This window comes from Chiloscyllium plagiosum, unplaced genomic scaffold (genome assembly GCF_037043375.1).
Source record: "Chiloscyllium plagiosum isolate Xiang-an unplaced genomic scaffold, Cpla_swu_hap1 HiC_scaffold_22, whole genome shotgun sequence".
Classification (NCBI taxonomy): domain Eukaryota; kingdom Metazoa; phylum Chordata; class Chondrichthyes; order Orectolobiformes; family Hemiscylliidae; genus Chiloscyllium; species Chiloscyllium plagiosum.
The window spans coordinates 36,120,884-36,144,391 of NW_028270160.1; the positions used below are offsets into that span (position 1 = coordinate 36,120,884).

General features: G+C 38.5%; 1 protein-coding gene across 4 annotated transcripts in view; it reads left to right on the forward strand.

Annotated features, from left to right (window-relative positions):
- ptprea (protein tyrosine phosphatase receptor type Ea) overlaps positions 1-23,508 on the forward strand; it is a 276,393-nt gene that overhangs the window by 52,931 nt on the left and 199,954 nt on the right. The window contains exon 1 of one of the 4 annotated variants that reach the window (XM_087998960.1): positions 13,172-13,217. The exons of the other annotated variants lie outside the window; for them this stretch is intronic. The gene's annotated coding sequence lies outside the window, so the exon portion shown is untranslated. Of the gene's footprint in view, positions 1-13,171; positions 13,218-23,508 lie in introns of those variants that run through there. 4 annotated transcript variants of the gene reach the window in all.

Consider the following 23,508-nt stretch of genomic DNA (forward strand, 5'->3'; position numbering starts at 1 on the left):
ATGTAGTTAACCATATTAAAGGCTGCAGTCAGGTCAAGAAGGATGAATTTCACAGGAATACTGTGCGAGTTTGAAAGACTCTGGATTTATGATGGAGATGGCTTGTTGGTATTAGAGCAGTGGCAGTGGGATCTCTACATTAATTCAAGTTCCTCAGTTAGTCCCGTTTTTTGATTCTTTGAAAACACAAGATCAACATCTTCTCACGGATTGGACTCTCCCTTTATTGACACCACAGGAATGTTGAAGGTCACATGTCTCCTGATTTGTACCTACTGTGATGAACAATGTTTTTTTAACATTTTTAAGAGTTTGCATTTTACACCAGTAGTATTTGTGTGCTGGTGTATTTTTGTGAAGGGGTTTAAAAATTAACTGGGTCAGCTTTTCTGGAACCATGATTTTAACACATAATGTGCCTCCTGGTATGTTAATCAAAGCTTTTGTTTACATCGTAGGAGTTTATGACCAGAGGAGGAAAAAAACATTAGCTTGTTTTTGTGTTCAGAATAATCATGAGTTGATTTTTAGCTTGGAAAATAACCTTGGGACCAGAAACCTTTTAGACAGTTCAACAGGAACAAGGGTCAGAAATGAGTATAGTCTCTTCTAGCTTAAAGGAGATTGTTCAGAGCAATCAAGGAAATATGTTACCTCAGTGTAAGGGCTGCAGTTTGCGAAAACACAGAGTATTTGGTCAGGACTTTGTAAATTATTAAAGGTCTGAAGAATTCTCAGCTCTCCATTGTAAATGGTGAAGGGAAAAGGCCTCTCACTTCAGAAAACTGAACTGAAAAGAAGCAATTAAGTTAAATCAACAGTATTGATCTGGATGGAGCATTTCTCTGGATTTCAGTCATCAATGAAATAATGATGTCCAAGCGAGTAAATGGGAGTTTGTTATGCAAATTGTTTTGAAACCTTTCAAAATGTTATTTATATAAAACTTGGTTAATGTTATATTTTATTTTGCATGATAAACTTGTTTATTGCTAAAACCAAATCTGTAGCTTTGTATGTTTATGTTTTGGCCAAATTTTAAAAAAAAACAAAAACAAACTATTAAACTAGATTTTCATGTTGGGTCCTGACATGTCCAGCAGTAACATCAGCAAGATTCATGACAGTGCCACAGTTCTTAATCATTGAGTTGCACAAGCAAAGATGAACTTAGTGAACTGGGGCTCTTTCAGGGACATTGTTGAAGAAGAGCACAGAGTGTGGGCACTATATCCAGAAGACAGGGATGAATAGTGAACCTTGTGCTCTTTCTTGAAATGCTCAGTTTTCCTTTTGGGAGTTCTCTGTGATTGTGAACTCACTCTGTAGGCATTCAAGAGGAAGCACTCCAATCTTTATTAGTCAGCCATTTGAGAATCATTTGTAATTTTACTTGTGATTATTTTTTATTAATCATTTATTGTTATTATTAGGTTCAGTTTCTGGAAAGCAGTTATGAAATTGTTTTGTCGTGTTTGGTCCCACTGAACTTCAGTGAAAACATTTAAAAGTCTAATAAAGAACTAGATGTGATGGTAAATATGTGATCTGAATTTTAAAATGAATTCATTTTTGTTAAGTACATGTGATCAGTAATGGTTATCCAGCATTACTTGCAAAACATCAAGCTCCTGTTATCAAGGGAAATCTGTGCCTTTTAAAGAAATTCTGTGAGTAGTCTAAACCATAGCTTGTGATTGAGTGACATGTCAAAGAGGAAACAGCAGGCGGTTTATTTTAAAGGTGGCAGTGACAATAATGTAACAGAAAGCTTAAAGACTAGAAGCAAGCAAGAGCTATTTGAATGAAAATTGTATTACAGAGCAAAATGTGTAGCTTTTAAAGGAAGCTCTAAAATGCAGACTTTACTGAAAGTGCCAATGGTTTAACTATTCAGTTGGAGTATCCGGTTTACAAATCAATTTACCATAATTTTTGTACCACATGGGCTTTTCACAGTTGATATTTTCTGGTGCAACTACTATATGCTGTTGCTTTCTGAGCAAATGCGTGTGTGCTTTCTGCAAGTTTAAAAGCAGAGTATTGTTACTTATTGAAGTTCTAGAATGCTGTGACATTGAGCATCGGTACAATGCTTGGAACACAGAGGTCATGTCAGGAAACATAGTTTCTGTTTGTGGTTATAATTGTGCTGTGTTCACTGGAGAAATGAATATAGTACCAGCTATGTCTGTGTGAAAGGAGGCGGGTTATTGGCATGGACACAGGTCAACCTCTAACCAGTTGGAAAATGTTTCTGTCTTTGAAGGTTTCAGGCTGATTCTGTTACAGGGAAAGACTTTTCAATCACAGAACTTGTTACATTGTTTAGATGTTTAAACCATTGCAGTTTATTTCTAATATGGGATGATTTGCCCTGAAACAGCATATTGTGCTAATAAGACATTTTTCTATTATGAAAGATGAATATATTAGATTATGTACAGTATGGGAACAGGCCCTTCGGCCCAACAAGTGCACACCGACCCTCCGAAGAGTAACCCACCCTGCATTTCTCCCTGACTAATGCAGCTAACACTATGGGCAATTTAGCATGGCCAATTCACCTAACCTGCACATCTTTGGATTGTCAGAGGAAACCGGAGCACCTGGAGAAAACCCACACAGACACTGGAAGAATGTGCAAACTCCCACAGACCGTCACCCAAGGCCAGAATCAAACCCAGGTTCCTGGCACTGTGAGGCAGCAGTGCTAACCACTGAGCCACCGTGCCATGTGGATTTACTTTTCAAAACTTGGCAGCATACTTTGTGAAGATGTTGCAGAGCTTAACAGTTGAATTTAGGGTGTCAAATCTTGGATTACATTGGGTCATGTTGCTGCAACTCCTTTTGAGTGCTCATTAATCCTGCAAGGATTTTATTTTTGTTGCAATTCATCTTTCCTTGTCTCTTCTGTTTGATCTCATTGAATGACAGAACTATATTAAGGAAAATATGTTATCTTATGTTCCTTTTCTTCTTTTGCCTCACTCTTTAATCTATAATTTGAAATTTGCTTATATTCATCAACTATCTGTTAATACATGTTACATATGATTTTGTCATTTTTAATATTATTAAATGCTACAATATGTTAACAATTTTTTGGCTGAATTGATAGCACCTCCAGATTAGATCCCGAATGTAGGACTAGATCCCAGACACCAGTGGAGTCCTGTGCACTATCAGGAATATCAGTCAGAGATTTTTGTGGTGATTAAAGATCAAATGTTACATTTCAAAAAATACTATCTTCCCATGTCTCAGATAATTTTGCTCCCTCATCCAAAATTCTGATTTAACTGGGAGCTTACCTCATTAGATAATGTTGTATAAAGTAGTGTTTATCCCATATTATTACCTCCAATACTCTAAAAAGGTGGCGGGGTGGGGTGACAAAAATGCCTTAAAATATTTGATCTGTGATAATATTATATAAATGAAGATATTCTATTCATTCTGTTCCCTTTTTGGTTTTCAAAAACACATTGTGCAGTGCGCGTTGTAGTTCTGTTATTGAGTGACATGGTTGCAGAGCACTTTTTAATATGATAACAAATGCTATTAACACACTAATAATAGTTCACTCGGAACTCAGCTTGGAAAATTAATGTGCAATTGTGTTTTGCAGGCCTGAAAATTCCTCGCTGGTCAGCCAATTACAATAAATGGTCAGTATGGGTTTGCAAGTTGACCTTTTCCGAATGGGAAGGTGCCTTAAGTTACTGTTTAGTGATCTCTGTTGGAAGGTTCATATGCAAGTCAGGTGAAAACATGTCTGGGTTAGACAACAGTGCCCTCTACAACTTGCCTGTATTCACTGAAGCTTTTGTAGGGTGGCCGTTTCAGTGAAGTGTCAGGATCTGTAATCTGCAATGAATAATGTACAGATAGCGTTATGATAAAAGCAAAGACTGCAGATGCTGGAAATTTGAAACAAGAACAGAAAATACTGGAGAAACTCAGCAGGTCTGACATCATGTATAGAGAGAAAAATGGAGTTAGCGCTTTAAGTCCAGTGACCTTTGTCAGAATCCATTGTGAGGTAGCATTGTGAACTGAACACTGATACCTCCACATTAGCAGGCAGGCATCCAAGACTGGGTTCAAGGGCAGGGAGTTGCTGGAATCTGATGGCTGTCCTCAAGCAAAAGGACCTGCATTTCAAGCCATTGCATTGCTGGTAGTTGGCTGTAGGCTGATCCTAGCATTTGGCACTAAGTAATCAGGAATGGAAGAGTGCCAAAGAGTAACTCAGTCCTGCTTCCTTTGTTGACGTATTGTTTTCAAAAAGCTTAGCTTTTTGGCTGGCTTTGACACTCCTTATAAAGTGATATTAGGATCATATTTAGACCAGGGCAGCCCAGTTTGGAAAGGGACATGTGTTAGGCCTCTGATTACCAACATGCAAAGGGCCTGACACCAGTTTCCAATGCACTCCCTGGGTGCCCCATCTTCTGCCTTCACCAGTCTAACAGATGGCATATTTCTGGGATGTAATTATTGTGTGCCTTGCCTTTCCATAATGTTAGGCACTTGGGTGCCCATTTTGCAATTCCTAAATGGATACAGAGTTCCAAGGAGGAGAGTAGTAAGTGGAAAAAAAATCTGGCTATCAAAATAATGATAATAACAGCAGAATCATACTTCAACTTGCTGCTCAGAACAAACTAGAAATTCTGTGGCTGTCGTCAATACCTGAACAACTCCCAGCAGTGGACATGCCAAAACTGGATTAAGTCAACATGTGGAGGAGGTTTGATCTTTTGTACCATACTGACAGATTACTTATTCACAGATAAAATGTGCTTTGAATACAAAAGGACATCCGTACCATAGCTATAGTTACGAGAAGATACTGATACAGATATCAAAGTATAAGGTCACTTTGAATTTTTGTTTTAAATGGTAATGTGAAATATTTAATTGCCTGTCGTCATGAATTATGAATCCTTCAAGCAAACATAATTGGTTAAATTCAGGACCGGAAGTTTGTATCTCCACAATTCATAGTGATTTCTGTTGCTAAAAATCTGAACATAGCTATTCTATAAAATTCTGGATAAATTGGGTTTTGAAAAGATGATGAGATATTTGTTTCCTTCCATGAAAGCTGTTGTAATGTTGCTAACTTGAATACTTGGCTGCAGCAGCAAATTCCTGCAGCTACTTGGAACCAGTCACTTTGAGGCTTCACAAATATGCAAGTGAGGTGTCAGTTTAGTGGTGAAAAGGTGTGTTCATAAATGCTGAACTTGGGTATCCAAAGGAGTGTGTGACAGTGCACACCCTGCACCAGAAAGGAAATGTTTTGACCCTGTAAGCTTTAAAATTTAAGACACTTTATTACCACATCTATGAACACCACAACATTTCCCATGAACATTTCAAGTCATCCATAGCATTCTGTCTTTAGATTATTAACATATCACATGGCTTATCAGAAGGGGAAAAATATCCAATTGTAATTTACACAATTTGGAGTGTGAATGCCCTTTTGAGGAAACTCTGAGTTCAATAATTATCCTAAACATTATTACTATTTTGCAGATGTGTTAATTTTGAACACTTAACTTGACTTCAAATGATACACATGTTTTTATGAATTCTAAGGGAAGAAGCGATAAGCAATGGAAACTAGAAGATTTTAATTAATGAAGCCTTCTCTGCGCAGCAAGTTACCTTCTTTATAAAGGACCTTGATCAGATATGCCAATGGGACAAGGAGCAGCAGATGGAGTTTAATTTTAATAAATGTGAGGTGCTGCATTTTGAAAAGATAAATCAGGGTAGGACTTATACACTTTATTGTAGGGCCCTTATGTAATGGTAAGGTCCTGCAGAGTGTTGCTGAACAAAGAGACCTTCGAGTGCAGGTTCACAGTTCTTGGAAAGTGGAGTCCCAAGTGGACAGAATAGTAAAAAATTTGGTATGCTTGCTTTTATTGGTCAGTGCATTGAGTACAGGCGTTAGGAGGTCATGTTGCAGCTGTACTAGAGCATCAGAGGCTAAGGAGTCACGTTATAGAGGTTTATAAAATCATTTGGGGCATGGATGACGTGAATAGCAAATGGATGAGCAAAGGTCTTTTCCATGGGGTGGGGTAGTCCAAAACTAGAGGACATAGATTTAAGGTGGGAAGGGAAGGATTTAAAAGGGACCTAAGGGGCAACTTTATCACACAGAGGTCAATGGTTGTATGGAAGAGCTGCCAAAGGAAGTGGTGGAGGCTGGTACTTCTTATATGAATAAGAAGGGTTGAGAGGGATATGGGGCAAATGTTGGCAAAGGGGACTAATGGATTAATTCAGGATATCTGGTTGGCATGTAAAAGTTGGCCCGAAGGGTCTGTTTCCATGCTGTACAACTCTGTCTCGATTATCTGAACATCAATTATCCAAATTTTGAATTATCCAAACAAGACCTCGAGGTCCCGATGCTGTGTTATCCGAACATTCGATTATTCGAACAAAATACTCCCACCTGTGTTGTTCGGATTATCGAGATTGCCCTGTATGTGGATGTTGGTAATTTCCTCCCCATCTAAGTTCATAGAAATAACCACTTACAACCCTTTAATTTATAATTGCATTGTTTCGGGAGCAGTTTTTCATCCATCACACTCTTAAGTGCAGCCATTTATTGCATTATTTTAACTGAATCTGATACACTTCTTCAATTACAGAGTCGCTGTGTACAATGTGCCAGTGAATGGAATTTGTGGAACTTGAGTAATTCTGTTCAATTAGACTAAATTATGCTATGGCATTTGGTCTCACAATGGTATTCAAGCATTCTTTTAATTTTTAATCATCTAAATTGTAATGTAGGTATTTGTATTAATTAATTGAGTATTTTGCAGCATTCAAAGTGTTTTAATCCAATTTGTTGATGTCGTTACATAGTGCCTGATTAAAGACCCAGTTTTGTTTGAAGTATAGTAGGCTAGAAGGTAAATCATCTTGAGATTACAATAAAATTTGAATACATAATTGAGAACAAATACATGCGTCTCACCATCAGTAAATGTTTTGTACCATGTTTTGAGATTTTGGGGATCTTTAGCATATTTCTTTAGGAAGAACATGAAAACATTAGTAGAAATACAATGAAACTGGAAAGTGCTCAGTTTTACAAATCTGAGTCAATTCTGAGTCATAGAATCATAAAATCCCTACAGTGTGGAAACAGGCCCTTCGGCCCAACAAGTCCACACTGATCCTCTGAAGAGTACCCCATCCGAACCCATTCCCCTGCCCTATTACTCTACATTTACTCCTGATTAATGCACATAACCTACACACCCCTGAACATTATGGACAATTTAGCTTGGCCAATTCACCTAACATGCACATCTTTGGACTCTGGAAGGAAACCGGAGAACCTGGAGGAAACCCACACAGGCACAGGGAGAACGTGCAAACTCCACACGGACAGTTGCCCGAAGCTGGAATCAAACCCAGGTCCCTGGTGCTGTGAAGCAACAGTGCTAATCACTGTGCTGCCCATTAGTGTCAAACTGAAGATTAAATTATTTCATTGCTTCACAATTTGTATTCTATACTCTTGTAACTGTAATTATTACATGTAGGTCACTTTAATTGTCTTCTGTAAGTTAACTTTCTACCCCTCATTGTTGACTTCCCTATTTTTGCTACCATGCATATTCCATTGTATCTGTACCGTTAATAATTATACTTCAGAGTGTTCATGTGCCACAGTTTCTCTTTTGGTCAATTAATATGATTGATTTTAGTGGTGGTTTCAGCAATCATTTAACTTGCCACCTCTCCAGGCTATTGTGCTTTCGACCAGTCCTCCTAGACAGGCCTCGAACCAGATTCCTATAACATCTCTAAAGTATCTAGCTCAGCAATTTAAAAATTTCCACTCATATTTAGCCCCTGAAAGATTCTGGCACACAAGAACTCATTTTAACCTTGCTCAGTATTTGAATACAGTATTGTTGGGCATGACACAACCCCCCCCCCCCCACCCTCTTGTACTGATACTTCCTTCTCCGGTCTTACTTTCTCCTTACTCCTGCTCTTGCAAAACAAGGTGGCCCTCTGTGTTGCAAACATTGCATTTTTCCAGCTGCTCCTATAAGGTTATGAGAAAAAATAGGCAAAAGAGGACTTGATGCACTACTCTATCACCACATTGCTCGTTCACATATGTTCTTTCGTAGTCAAGCAATGTCTTAGTTTTAAAATCCTTGCATTCTGACTTTAAGTGCAATCATGGCCTCATCTGTCCCTCTGTAATTTTTTCCAGCCCACAATCCTCCAAAGTACAGGAAAGCCAGTGGATGTGGTGTATTTGGATTTCAAGAAGGCTTTTGATAATGTCCTGTAAAATACACTAGTCGCAAAAATAAAAGCACACGAGATTGGGATTTTAGAAGTGCAATTGTGAAGTTGATTGTAATGACGGAGACAGCACAGTTGCTGAGACAGTAGTCTGGAGGCTCCTACTAATGTTCCAGAGACATGAGAAAAATTCTTACTTTGACCATTTGGAGATCCTAAACTCAATTAATTAATAAAAACTGGAACAAAATGTTGTTTATAACTACGTTTATGATCAAACCCCATCTGTGTTTGTTTTAGGGAAGGAAATCTATCATTCTTACCAAATCTGGCCTACGTACGACTCCAGATCCACAGCAATGTGGTTAACTCTGAACTCCCTGTTGGACAGCTGCTTGGCAAGCCTCTTAGTTTGGGGGTCAGTGGGAAGGTCAGTCAGTATTGGTCTTGCCAGTGTGACACAGTCATCGCATTTAATTTCATCAATGTGCATTTAGTGCTATGCCAATGATACCTTCGCTCGCTTAGCACCTTCGCTAGGTAGGTGACAGCCATTTACCCAAATGTTTCTCTGCAGTGGCCCAGCTTACTGAGTAATAAACTGAGTATTCACACATCCACTACAAAACCTGCAATTAATATATGAAGATAGTGGATATTGACACTGGCAATTGGGAGGTAATGTCATGAGTGGCTGTGACCTCTAGAGGCTGACTGTTTAGAGAAGCATTGGAATAGTTGAGGAGAAATGGAAACTTCCATTTATTCAGAAGTAGGTGCATGGCAAACAGAAGGCAGCAAACTCTGTGCCATCCACAGAAGGTATGACAAAGACTACAATGCCAGAGTGGGGATCAGCAGAACAAATCACTTTCCAAGAACTGCTGTTTGTGTTACTAGGTTTTGTTTCTAAATTGATACCAACCGTGCCATTGCCTTCTCTAATACTTTGTATCTAATACTGCTAGTACTGTTGCTGTTAAAGGTGTAGATGCTGGGAATTGATTTTTAAAAGCTTGCACCAACTTTGAAAGTATCCATTCTGTTTTTTGCATCAAATGTCTTTTTTTTTTAAATGGTTCTGGTAAATTATAAATAAATGGGAAAGGCGAATGTATTAAATGTGAAGCACAAACAGCTTTGCTAACTGATCTTGAGATCTTGTTTTCGTCCCCCTAGTATTTTTAATGTTGAAGGTATGGTTGGGTTAGCAGATTGAAGTGAGAGACTTACGGTGCCCTTGAATGGAAGAAAGCTCTCCATTAATAAATAACTGCATTTGTGACTGATAGAGTTTGTATATTTGGATGAACAGTTGCCCTACAGTTTGCTAAATGATTCTTATTTGAAGTATATCATTGAACCCCAATGCATCATTGTGGTTCAGAATTACTATTGTCACTGCCCATACTTCGTTTGTGGTCAGTGGGTAAAAGGATAGAAAGTGTGTTACAGTCTCTGTAACCAAAAGTCAAAGTGGCCAGATTTATGGAATGATTTTTCCTTGAATGTAGGAATCACAATTCACTTTGTGTAAGTTTTATCTTTTGACACAAATTTGAATCAGTGTATTTAAATATGAATTAACAAAAAAAAATTCACATAAAAATATAAATTTCACTTTAATTGATCCAATAAAGATAATGTATATATCTACCGCAGTCAACTTTTTCACTCCCTGAATACTTGGCGCCACATGCAGTATCAAATTCTTCTAACTTTTTGCCTATTATAGGTAAGATCGCTTTGTTTTCTCTCATTCAGTTCCACCTTTTGAGTTTCATTCTTCAATACCTATATTCCATCTGCGATCGCCAGTCACAGTTAACACTTTAAGGCACATGCTTAGGAATCGGGCTCAGTGGTTAGCACTGCTGCCTCACAGCACCAGGAAACTGGGTTCGATTCCCACCTTGGGAGGCTGTCTGTGTGGAGTTTGCACAGTCTCCCCGTGTCTGCGTGCGGTTTCCTCCCACAATCCAAGGATGTGCAGGTTAGGTGAATTGGTCATGCCAACTTGCCCATAGTGAAAGGTGCATTAGTCATGGGGTAAATGTAGGCTGGGGGAGTGGGTCTGGATGGGTTGCTCTTCAGAGGTTGGTGTGGTCTTGTTGGGCCGAAGGGCCTGTTTCCATACTGTAGGGAATTTATTCATCTAATCTCCTCTGTGTTGACAGCAGCCTTGATAGTGTAGCTTTCCAGTTGACCAACCAATATTATCTAGTCCACTGTTTAAAAACTGAGCTTGTTCTTTAAGCCTCAGCTTCTTGCACTACATTTAGGATTTAATAGATCTTGGGTCAAGATTAGAGTGATGCTGGAATAGCACAGCAGGTCAAGCAGCATCTGAGGAACAGGAAAATCGATATTTTGGGAAAAAGCCCTTCATCAGGAATATATATAATATAATATATTTTGGTCTACTAATCAATCACAAGTGCTTTTGGATTTTTGATTTTGTTTCCCAAACACAGGATTGAACTTTTGATAGAGAGCTTTATTGCCTTTTCTTTTGTCTTCCTCTTTCTATCTCTGCCAGTTTCCGTGAGTAGTTTGCCTTTTGTCTCCATATCACCTTTAAGTACGGCCACACCGCTTAAATTCTTTTCTGCTGGTACTGCTTCCAGGTCATATTTTATACGTTATCCAAGAGAGTTAGAATTAATCTGACCTTTTTTAAGAAATGTTTTCAAGCATTCTTAAAAACATTATGCGTTTTCCAAACATTTTGAACCAATTAGAAATCCTGTTCCTATTTCTGGGTCAAAGGCCTTCGCAAATAGCAAACAAAGATTATTATAGGGGAATTTCACCAATTCGGGTGAAATATCAGGTTGTTTGAGGATTTTTTTTGTTATTAATTTTCTTTTGTCAGGAGAGAATACATGGAAATGAGTTCTGCTTGCTCAACAGGCCATTCCCTGACAGTACAGTTCCAATATTAATTTGCTCCAAGCATTAGATGAACAAAAAGAACTAAGCTCCTAATTTCTTGAATGTTGTATTTTGTATTGAAGAATTCTCTATAGCTCATGGCACTACTGAACAAATGAAATACTCAATTTCTGATACCAGTGTTTGTCCCTTTGCAGGTACAGCCATGACAAGAAATCAATAAATTTACATACCCAACCCATAGGCAGCAGTACAAATATTGTGTGAAATGGTTTCACAAGCACATTAAACAGCTCAACATTCAATAAAGAACTGGTGCTATCTTTAGTAATACAGCAGGCACTCATTGTCAGTCTAACAGCTGAAATGTGGTTTTTAACAGCTTGGCCACTGACTGTTTGTGCCAACACCTTTGCCAGTGACTTAATTCTTGAATCTTCCTGAATTGAATATACTGCACACACCAACTATAGATTGCATCTCCTTGAAAACTGCACCATTTATTTCCATTCAAGGCTGTTAGTAAAAATCAAATATTATTATATTCAACTTACCTGAATTTTAAAAATATCTGTGTAAGAGAATTTTAATGTGCTGAATCTTTTTTTGTTTGGATTTTAAATATTGCTTCTAATTCCAACTCTAAATGCAGATTTTCCAGTTTATTCTTCAAGGGACACTAAATTGAATTCCACTGCATTTCTTTGTGTAAATTATCATTTTACTTCAGTAGGAGTTTCAACTGTGTGCCTACCTTTTTATGCATGGGATGTGGGCACCTTTGGCTAGGCCAACATTTATGGTCCATTTGTAATTTTCATTGAGAAGATAGCAGTGTGCGACCTTCTTACCCTGCTGCCTGTCTTGGAATGTGCGTGCACCCAGAGGAAGGGAGTGCTAGGAGTTTGACCCAGCAATAGTGAAGGAGCAGCAATATAAGTTGGTGTGTAGCTTGTTCCGATGCATTTTATATTGAAAAGTGTTATCTAAGGTGCTTTGGTAGTTTTTTACTCTCATGTTGTGGATTGTGTATGCTGCTGCACTGTGTGTCAGTGGTTAAGGGAGGGGATAGGGTGTCAATCGCGGATACTGTGTTGTCCTGAATAATGTAAAGCTTTTTGAGTGTAGCCAACCTTTACCTATCTTCTGCGCTTGCAGAGTATTCAGACATGAAGTGATGAATTCTCACTATATAACAATCGATACTGCTGTGGTGCAATTGATGCTGTGCAGTCTGTTCACTAATACTAACAGAGGGAAATAAAAAGAATGATACCAGAAACCAAAACTATTACAAAAAGACTTTGTCTGAAAAAGTTGTGCTATAAAAAGAAAATACAAATTATGCAAAACCAGGTTGATGCGTGTCATTGTATAAACCACTGAAGTCAACTTCCATTTTGTATAGTAGCCATTGCCACAAGGCACTTCATTGATAGGAAGATGAAAAACAAATGCCAGGCCAGGAATAATGTGATTAGGGGTTTTCAGGAACTTGTCCAGAATCATTGAAATGTCAGAGTGCAGACAAAGGCCGTTCAGTTCACTGTGCCTGTGCCAATACTTTTAAAAGAGCGATTCCATTTTCCCAATCCTCTGCAGATTTGTCCCCTAAAGAATAGTTTATCAAAGAGAAAATAAGTCAACACCAGCATGGATTAAACAAGGAACCCTTTCATGTGTCTTGTTTATACCAAGTTAAATAAATTTGGTGTTAAAATTGTGGAAAGTTAAATCTGTCTTCTATTTTCTGTTTACTTATTGTGCTATTCCAGAATTGATTTTATTTACAGGAGACAGCGAATGAGTAATCCAATGATGTCCGATGTTTTTGATTGCAATATTTAGGGTTTGTTTGGCTGCTAATCCACATAAACCAATATGTTCTGAGTCACTTTCCAAGCTGTCAACCAGAAATATAATTTTAGAAACATTTCTGCACATAGATTAATTACGAAGATCAATACCATTGCTGATGAGAAGAAGGAACAGTCAAAATAAATGAGGTGAGTGATGTGCAAACATTCTTTTTGTTTTAAGGCAAGTGATTATGCCAAATTTGACGAGTTTCAGCTTTGGTATGTGCAAGATCACAACAGGAATAGGTATGGTCAAAGATTTGGGAAAGTCTACTTCCCAGTGATTGGAAATAGTACCAATAAATATATTCTCACTTCTGGGAGCCAAGATTTTGCCTTCATCTTTTCTGCGACTGTTTGTTTGTTTCATGACTTAAATTGAATGACTATGATGTCCCAGAAACTGAGCCCCTGTTTATCAGCACTAATATTCCTAGCTAGAGTTGCTGGGAGAAGAGGAGTAATGGACCAGGATGTCCCTGAGTGAATGTTCCCTGCGGAAGGCTGAAAAAAGAGTGGAGGGGAATATGTGACTGGTTGTGGCATCATGCTGGAGGTGGCAAAAATGGCAGCTAATGATCATTTGGATGTAGATGCTGTTGGGGTGGAAAGTGAGCACATGGGACCGATTGTTGTGGGAGGGAAGACAAAGGATGAGGATGGAAATGCAGGAAATGGGTCGGACATAACTAAGGGCTCTGTCAACTGCAGTGGCAAGGGATCCTCGGTTGAGGAAAAAGTTAGATGTTTTTGAGGTCCCCTGCGTAAGGTGGCACCATCAGAGCAGATGTAACGGAGACTAAAATCAAAGGGCTGCCTGCCTTTGACCCAGCTCACAGTTGGCACCAATAGAGTTTGGAAAGCGCACACAAATCTCAGGACATTGTGAGTCTAGGGATCAGGCATGTTGAAAAGGCATTGTTGACGTCACAATCAATTGTGGGATGCATTTTTCTACAAACATTTTATTACTTGTTCATGAGATATGGGCATCTTTGGCTTTGCCCAACATGTATAACCAATTTCCAGCATCCCTGGAGAATGCCTTCTTGATTTCCTACAGTCGTTGGGGTGCAGGGACACTCACAGTTGTGAATGAGGGAGTTCCAGGATTTTGACCCAGTGACATTGAAGGAACAGTTGGAATAATTCTAAGTGACTTGGAGGGAATATTTGATTTGCTGATCAGTGTAAGCCTGAATGTGGTCCAGGTCTTGCTGCTTTTGGACAGTGACAATTCAGTGTCTAAAGAGTTGTGAATGATGCGGAATATCATGTAGTCATCAGCAAACATTCTCACTTCTGAACCTATGGAGGAAAAGACATTGATGTGACAGTTTTAAAGGTGGTGGGGTCTGGAACATTACCCTGGCTGTGTTGATCAACTTCCAATGACCATAGTTATCTTCCTCTTTGCTATAAATCCAGGTACAAATCTATGTTACACAGAGTTTTTCCCTGGTTCCCATTGACTGCAGTTTTGCTCAGATGCCATGATGCCACACTCTGTCTAATGCCACTTTAATGTCAGGCGAAGTTACTCTCACTTTACCTCTGGAATTCAGCTGTTGTGTCCATTTTGCATCAAGGTTATAATGAGACCAAGAGAAGAATGGCGCTGGCAGAGCCCAAACTCTTTGACAATGAGCAGGTTATTGCTGAACAAGTGTGCTTGAGATAGTTTTAATCCACCTGTTCAGACATGTTATGATACAACTCGCGAAGGTGGGACTTGAATCCAGGCCTTCTGACTCAAAGGTAAGGACACTATCCTGCACCACACGAGTCCGAGAGCTGTTGATTAGAATGTAGACTGAAAGGTTGATAATACGCAAGTTTGGATTGGTCCTGACTTTTGTGAACAGGACAAACTTAGGCAATTTTCCACAAACAATGCAAAGTCATGGCAGCTTACCACAAATGCTGAATATGGCATCACCCAGAAGGTAAAGTTACCTGCCAACTGAAAATGCCAATTCTATTTACTAAACTTAGAATAAGAAACTGAGATTGCCTTCTCATAGGCCACCATAGGATTAGAATAGAATGGACCTTCTTTCCATGGAATGATACACATAACAACCTTCATAGTATGGGCTTCTTCCTGACAGTCCCCTACCCCATCCCTCATTCCTGATGAAGGGCTTATGCCCAAAACATCGATTTTTTTTTTCCCCCCTACTCCTTGGATGCTCTCAGACTGGCCGTTCTTTTCCAGCATCTGTAGTCCTCACTTTCTCCATCCTTACCTCCTGTCTGGTTGCCAGGTTTTCAAGCACCTTCTCCTTTTTTCTAGTTTTTCTCCTCAATCAAAAGCAGCAGGAATGAGGTAATCCCGCGCAGTCAACACCAGGCCTGTTTTTGACTGTTGTCAGATTTCATGGCCAAAGTTTCTTAAACACATCTGTTGTAAGAGCCATCTCAAGTGATCCTGCAGTATTGCCGACAGCTGGCTGACGAGTTGCAACTTTCCACAGCTTTCTCCAAGGTGGGAATTCTACTGGGATCCTGGCAAAATAACCATGATTATGTTGACCCCAGAAAATTTGACAGATCAATGCTAGCCAAGTTAGATGGGCACAAAGCCACACTAACTTGCCTGGCTTTCTCCCAGAATGTCCAGTATTTGCAGCAGGATTTTAAATATGGACAAATGTATCTTGGCATTTTACAATTCCAAATGCCTTGAATGGTGTAAGTGACAGTTCCTTTAACCAAAGGCGATATCTACAATCTCTCAAGGTGTTGCTGCTATAGTGGTGTTTATGAAGCTGTCTGAGATGCATTTTGTGCAAATTGCTGCCATAAATGTCAACCCAAAATACAATATGACCGATGGGAAAGAATTGAATAAATATTTCTACATTGCTAAAAGTGCTCATCCCACCTGACCTTCCTAACAGGGTAGAAAGGTTATAAAAAATAGTCCCAAGATGCATCTGCCATCTTTTTGAATGAAGTCTGCAGCATTATGATGCTTGTAGCTACATTAATCAACAACTATAATCTTCAGTGATACAATGTAACAATCTGTGAAAGGTTACTGTGCTAAATGGTTACTGTGCATTCCTGATAAAGAAATTATAATTGCATTATATTTACAATTGCACAAAAGACTTTTGATGAACCAGTTCCAATAACTTAGTTTTAGCTTTGTGCTTTTGTGCTTTCAACCTTTTCTCAAATTACTTGCCTTTGAAATATGTGTTTACAGTTTTGTGGGGGAAAAGAGCAGGCATTATATGCTTAGTAGGATTCACACTTCACAGCAACAGTATTGAAGGATATAGTTTACACTAACTCACATCTAGACTTTATCGTGGGATACACATTTTATAGCCAAATACTGTTCTACACTGTTCATTATGATAATCCTAATGAAGGTCAAATTGATTATTTAAGCAATAATTATGTCAATCATATTTTTTGAGAGATTAAAATACAGCAATCATTTTTAAATGTAGTCACTTGTTATTCTGCCCTAATTCATCCTTTTATCTTTTAAGAATTAATGTCAAAGAAATAATCAATTATCCTGCTGTTCTGGAAATTCTTCCTTTTATTTAGCTACTTCAATGAATCCGTTTCACTGGAGTACAGCTTTGAATTCTGTTTCCATTAGCCATCTTAATTCTTGCTTTTCCTTTGAAAATGGAGTTGTCTACATCTTATTCAATCATCTCATTCTCTTTTTCCCTATAACCTTTTTCATTTTTTTTCAACATGATCTGTGCCTTCCTATAACTTACACTTTAAAGACAAAGAACATAGTAGAATGTCATAACTGACTTTGAATTCTGGACTTTTTTCTCAGTTTTTTTTTACCTTTCTTGCTTTCTACTACTTCATGCCTCAAAGCTCACTCTGCAGCAAGACAAGAATGAAATACCACAGATCCTATAAATCTGCAATAAATATAGAAAATGTTGGTGATACTCAGCCTGTCAGGTAGCATCTGTGGAAAGAGAGAGTTAACAATTCAGATCAACATTAACTCTTGTCAACCTGAAACATAGACATTGTTTTTCCTCTCATAGATGCTACCTGACCTGCTGAGTATTTCCAGCATTTTCCAAAATTATCTCTCACTCACTGCATACTATATTTCTACTTACTTCACTATTTCACACGATTAACTGCTACTCAGCAAACTCATTTATCTTCCTTTCTATCACTTTCGGAGAATAACTTGTTTTTGTTATGACAAACTGTGTTTGGGTTTTACTCCAGGATTGGCTGCAGCCAAACTCATTCACAATATCTGTTTTTTGATTCTGGCAAACATGTCCTCCCTACAGAGTTTCTCTCTTTAGTATCTTGCATCCTTACCAGCTAATTACTCTGCCTTGGAGTTGTGTTCGATATTTTCCCAATATGCCACTAGCATTGTCCCAAAATGTTGCTGGCCAAAATAGCTGCTTGTACAACTCTAATGACTTTAATTTCATCAAATGGCCATTGGTCCTTGTGTATGGGCTTTAATATGCTGAAGCAACCTTGCAATGATGATATGGAGTTGCACATAACAGCATTAGTAGCATAGTGTGGGCAGAATTAGAGCACGCTATACCGTATTACACAACACTCTTGTTTCAGAATGTGAACAAAAGACTTGAGCATACATGGACATGAGCCTACAAAGATAGATTAGCCGTTTCCTAATGCATCTATGAAGTCTGAGCTTATTATATCAATTACCTTGCATTGCCGTTGCTAGTATAAAAGTATAAGAAAACTGTTACTTTAACATCTAAGGTTGAATGTTGTTCTTGACTTTGCCTTCTCTTGACCAGTCTGAATTAAGACAAATGCATAGTGTGGCATTAAACCATATAATCAAAGTGTCCTCTCTCTCCAAGTCTCTCGAGAGGACTTTCATCATTTACTTCAGTAATTGGTTACATGTTTGATGTAAATTCAGCAACATCTGACTCTTCCAAAGTAATATGTCCTTTTAAAATTAACAATAACAGAACAAAGGAATGCCATTTAAAAGTGGATTCCAAGTTATGCACCATTCTGATACTGAACTATAGCATTATCCCTTCATTATTGCAGGATCAAAATATTTGAACCCCGTTCCTAACAACACTGTGGGTGTTCCTCGGTCACATGAACTGCAGTTGGTTAAGAAGGTAGCTTTTCGAAGGGCAACTTCTCAAGGGCAAATAGGGATGGACTAAATGTTGGATTGGCCAATGATACAGACATCCCATGAAAGAATTTTTAATATGGATAAATACCTGACTGGAGCAAGGTAATTTCTTTCCAATTTGGAAAGAAAAAATCAACAGTGCACCTATTCTAAGCACAGTACTCTGCTGCATTTATAATGTTATTTACTGTGATAATGGTTCATAATACATTATGTGGCACTTGGATTCTAGATTAGAGGTCAAAGGTTTTTGGTATTCATTGCTGTGAAGGTCTGCTCTGTTATACATTACGGGTCATAAATCTTTTGGAACAGTCAGCTAAAAACTGCCTCTGAAAAAATCATGTGACTGTAGTGAAATCACTAACAAGCTACCTGATGAGATGATTGCTCTTTTATTGTTGACTTGAATCATTCTGGTCTACAGAAGGAGGGGCCAGGGCAATTTGAAATTCAGAAGAAAAGATCTATATAATCAGGTGGCCTGTTTAGCAACTAGAAAGTAGTCAAAACCTCAATTTTTTTCCTTAGAATTCAGTGAAAAGAGTTATTGAGTTAACCTGGGTGACTGTGTCTCAGAGAATCACATTTGATGAATATGGAGAATTTCTTTGAAAGATATTGCTTGCAACCTTGTCAGTTAAGTAATACATTTCAAAATACAGGTAGGAATTATAATTTACTGGAGTTGAGTGTCTCTATTAAAGGGTTTGTTGGGAAACGGGTTCTGTCTTTCTTTGTGTTGTCTATTACAACATCCTTCCAAACTGTCTTTTAGATATTTGTTGTTTTTATTTTGTGTAACGAACATATGCTCTTCTGTTAAGAGTGCATTGACAGCCTCAAGTGAATATGCTTATGACTGGCCACAATGGTAAACAAATTGCAAAAGTAACACTTATTGTCTATCACTTTGTAATCTGATTTGTTCCATATTACCATCATTTGGGATCATAATGCTATTGGTAAGTGACAGATGTGACTGTATTCAGAGATAGCCAGATGATCAATCAAAAGTTAAAAAAGATGCATTGACAAAAACCAGCTTGCACAGATTAATGTTTGTTAAAGATGTTCATAAAAGAAACTTTAACCTTTACTTAAAACAGAAGGTATGATTATTTGTTACTCCTACAGAGCATATTGGCAGTTGTGGGAGGCATTGAATTGCTGATTCCTACTTGGACGTTTACATGAGCAGGCTCTTAAGGAGTGGGTGTGGGTGAGACGACACTAATTGCATTGTTGATAACAGAACTTGAAGCACAGTGTTTTCTCTTGCTGCTGTTCACTGATGTTTAATTTCAGTTTTGCAACGCTGTTGAAAGAGAATTGATGATTTTAAATGAAATAATACATTGTTTTTTTTATCCTACAAATATAGCAAGTTAGTAACTAAAATTCCAGACAAGCAATCTTATTGAATCTCTATGATGGGGGTATACAATAAAGGTACTGGTCTGTATTTGACCAATGCACATTTCTAATTGCATTGTTTCCAGTACAGTATCAAGTTGGATTCACAAATAAATGTTGAAGGTACCTAATGATTGTGATGTAAGATTTTAGACTTTAAAAGAGTTAATGATGAGTTCATTGAGCAGCACTTAATATGATTATGTCAAATACACTTGGGACGACAGCTCTTGGTCTAAAAGGATATAGACTTATAATCTAGGCCTCCTCATAGTTTAAGTAACAATGTTTATCATACCAATAGAACCTTTCACTAAAGTGCTATGATTCAATAACCTACGTCGGCTTTGAAATAAGAGCCTCTTCTCATTGGATTACTAAGTGTTTGTTCTCTACCAACCTAGACCAGTCACATCCTGTGGAAGCCAAACCATGTTGAAAGGGTCCGTCATGCTTTGATGTGCATTATGGCTGCTATATTTACTGTGAATCTCTGGGATTGCGAACTGTGGGTCATCAGATAGTAAGAGAAATGGGCCAACAATACCTCAGACTATCTGATCGAGCCCACTGTTGATTTTCATTTGAGATCATTGATACCTGACTTCCAAGAAGAGACATGAACCAAACTTTTTTTAGCAGATTTCTGTCTTGGCATCTTCAATATCCATGGAGATTTATGGAAGATTTGAACTTTTATGATGGCCGTTAAATCCTATGCTCCCACCGAACCAACGAGGATGCTGCAGGGGAGGGAAAAGCATTGAGAATCATTTGTGGACTTTTCCAGTCTAAGACCCACTTTGATTTTCGACCCTTTCTCCCATTCCCAACAACAACCCAGGTCTTGAGCTAGTGCAGGATCATTGTTTTTGGTTTGAGCTTCTTTGATTGGATCATTATTGACATGTGTTTTACTTTGCATGTTGTTTCACATTTATTTGTGGCTTTTCAAGTTTGAATGCAGATGAATTTTTAGCTAGACGGGTACTATCCAGTTAGATTAGATTCCCTCAGTGTGGAAACAGGCCCTTCAGCCCAACCAGTCCACACTGACCCTCCAAAGAGTAACCCACCCAGACCCATTTCCCTCTGACTAATGCACCTAACACACTATGGGCAATTTTGCACAGCCAGTTCACCTGACCTGCACATCTTTGGATTGTGAAAGGAAACCGGAACATCCAGCGGAAACCCATACAGACACTGGGAGAATGTGCAAACTCCACACAGACAGTCACCCAAGGCTGGGATCAAACCTAGGTCCCTGGTGCTGTGAGGCAGCAGTGCTAACCACTGAGCCAATATGCTGGCGGTTATTAAAACTGTGCTCACAAAGATGCATGAGAGCTGTTAAAATCAGGTCTATCGAAAGAGTGGTCCTTATAAAGTTAGAGGTACACTGGCTCTTTGTTACATGATGATCTAAAATTAGGGATCTATATTGTGTCCTTTTGATCTGCATTCTCCAAAGATTGGATGGACAATGTCTATTTTAAATGTTCTTAAGTTTATTCGACTGAAATATGCACTCTAATTCTCCTTTTAAAATTGAAACTAATGGCTGTGTTTAATTTTTTTTTTAATGTGTAGTCTAAAATGACTAACTACAGACATCCAGGAGGTTCAGGTTCAAGTCCCACCTACTCCAGACATGTGTGATAACATCCATAGACGGATTGATTAGGAAATATAATTTTGAAGAGCTAAGGTAGTAAACTTTTTAAAATTCTGTTTGTTCCTCCCTAAAACAATAAAAAACTGATAATGGACTGTGCAGATAATGACATCTCCTGAGTCAAATTCTACACTAAATGAGGTCATGAGTAATTTACTGTTGCAACATACATGACCCATCTGTGTGGAGAGAGGTAGGATTAGTTTCTCTGGTGATGCACTAGCCTACTATTACCACCACTTAATTGCTGTCACAGCTGATTAAAAGAATTGCTACTTATGCTTTTTCAGGACTGCCACAGTGTTTTGAAGATATAGCCCATATTTATGATGCAGACTGTAACTGCAAAATTGAAAGTAAACAAACAAGGTTTATTTCACCCCCAGAGTAGTATTTGGTAACCCTGTCTACACCCTGTCTGGTGCAGTGACAGCATTTTCCAAGCTTGTATTGTATCAGTTGTTTATTGGCTTGCAATATGTCTGTGGACCATAATCATTCAAATGACAAGCTTTAGAAGGCCTTATGGCTTAAATATTGGGTAAATATAAACCCAGGAGGACCTTCTGGCCCTACATAAACCTGGTTTTACTTTAACTTTTAATTTCTTTTTAACTAGTTCATCACATATACAACTTAAATGCACAAATTTCTGGTTCTTTCAAAATATTAAGTTGATCATGGTTCACAAGACACTTCAAGGCTACAATCAAAAGTGTCATTACTTCATCCTCTATTAGGAAAACATTGACACAATGGGGCAAGACTTCCCTCAAGCTCTTGAACCCAGACACCATAATCCTGTGTGATTGGAACACTACTCCACATTCCCTGCTGTGCAGAGGGACAAGTCACTCAACAGTAATTTTTCTCTGGCGGAGCTAAGTTCATGGCTTCAGTGCAGACTCTTCAGTGCAGTTAAGATAACTGGCCTTTTCTTGGAATTGAGGGTAGCCGAGGCAATGGGAGGCCATTCAGCACTGACTTAGCAGGCCACCTTTCCAGATAAGATAGAGAATGGCTGCCTTGACCTTTTTCAAAGAATGAGTAGTTGGGGGCCACCTTTGTATGGAAGAACCCTTGAAAACCTCCACATCTGACCGGTGATTGCCGCCAGGCAGCTGACAGGAGTCCCAAATGTATCTGAGGGACCACAAGCTGCTGTCCTAGAAAATTGCCTCTGTTGATGGGCCTGAAGTGGCCTTCAAATCCCATTCATTAACTACCCACCTTTACAGGAGAATTGTCCCTACTGCCTCCCATCCTGCTTCCAGGAAGCTGACCCCTGTGTGGGATCACACCAGCAAATGACCAAGCAGTATGAATTTTCACACCCATTGATCTCTGTACTGAACCTATCAGGAGCTCTGAAGTCTGCCCTTGTTAGGATGTAGTTTGACGGTGATCAGTTTCTGCCAGTACTTTGTTTCTGCAGCCATTATCCACATGGGATCCTGATTGGGAATGCTAGCAATTGACTTGATTAAAGGGAGCTTCACACAGACCTGCCTATTCCATTCTTGCGTCAGCATTAAAGCTGAGGGCCACTAGATAACAATCAGATTGAGAACTCTGGTTCATTTTCTTCACCATTACTAATGAATGTTGAAACTAGTTGCAACATTGTCTTATTGCTACCTGCACTAAAGAAAAACAGTTGTCACCAAGTTCATATTTCAGGTCCACATAACTTCATATTCGTGGGATGAACCCACTGAATCTTTGGATGCAAAATGACATACTATCAGGAATTAATCAGTTTTGTACTATTTCACATGGTGTAGAAATGATTAAACTCCCACTTTTGAATAACAACCTGGAAGGCAAATATGTAAATTTAATCTCACTCTCAGCTTTTTCTAATCTGATACTCTTAGGTATATTTTATTCTCCCAGCAGTTACTATTTAAACAATACAGTGAATTGATGGTTTAGAATTAAAGATGTTTTCCCAGTTGATTTTTTTTGAAAATATGTGTGATTGTTAAACTTATGATATTACAAATGGACAGCATTATCTCACCTTACTGCTGGCAAGATGTGAGCTTCTCAAAAACCTGCAATGATTATTGAGGAAATTGGTTCTATTTTGGTCTAGAGCTCACAGACTAAATTTAGTAATAATGGTTCACATCTCATATACAGCTTCCTCTTCAGTTGTGTGAAGGTGATGACATCATTGCTCAAAC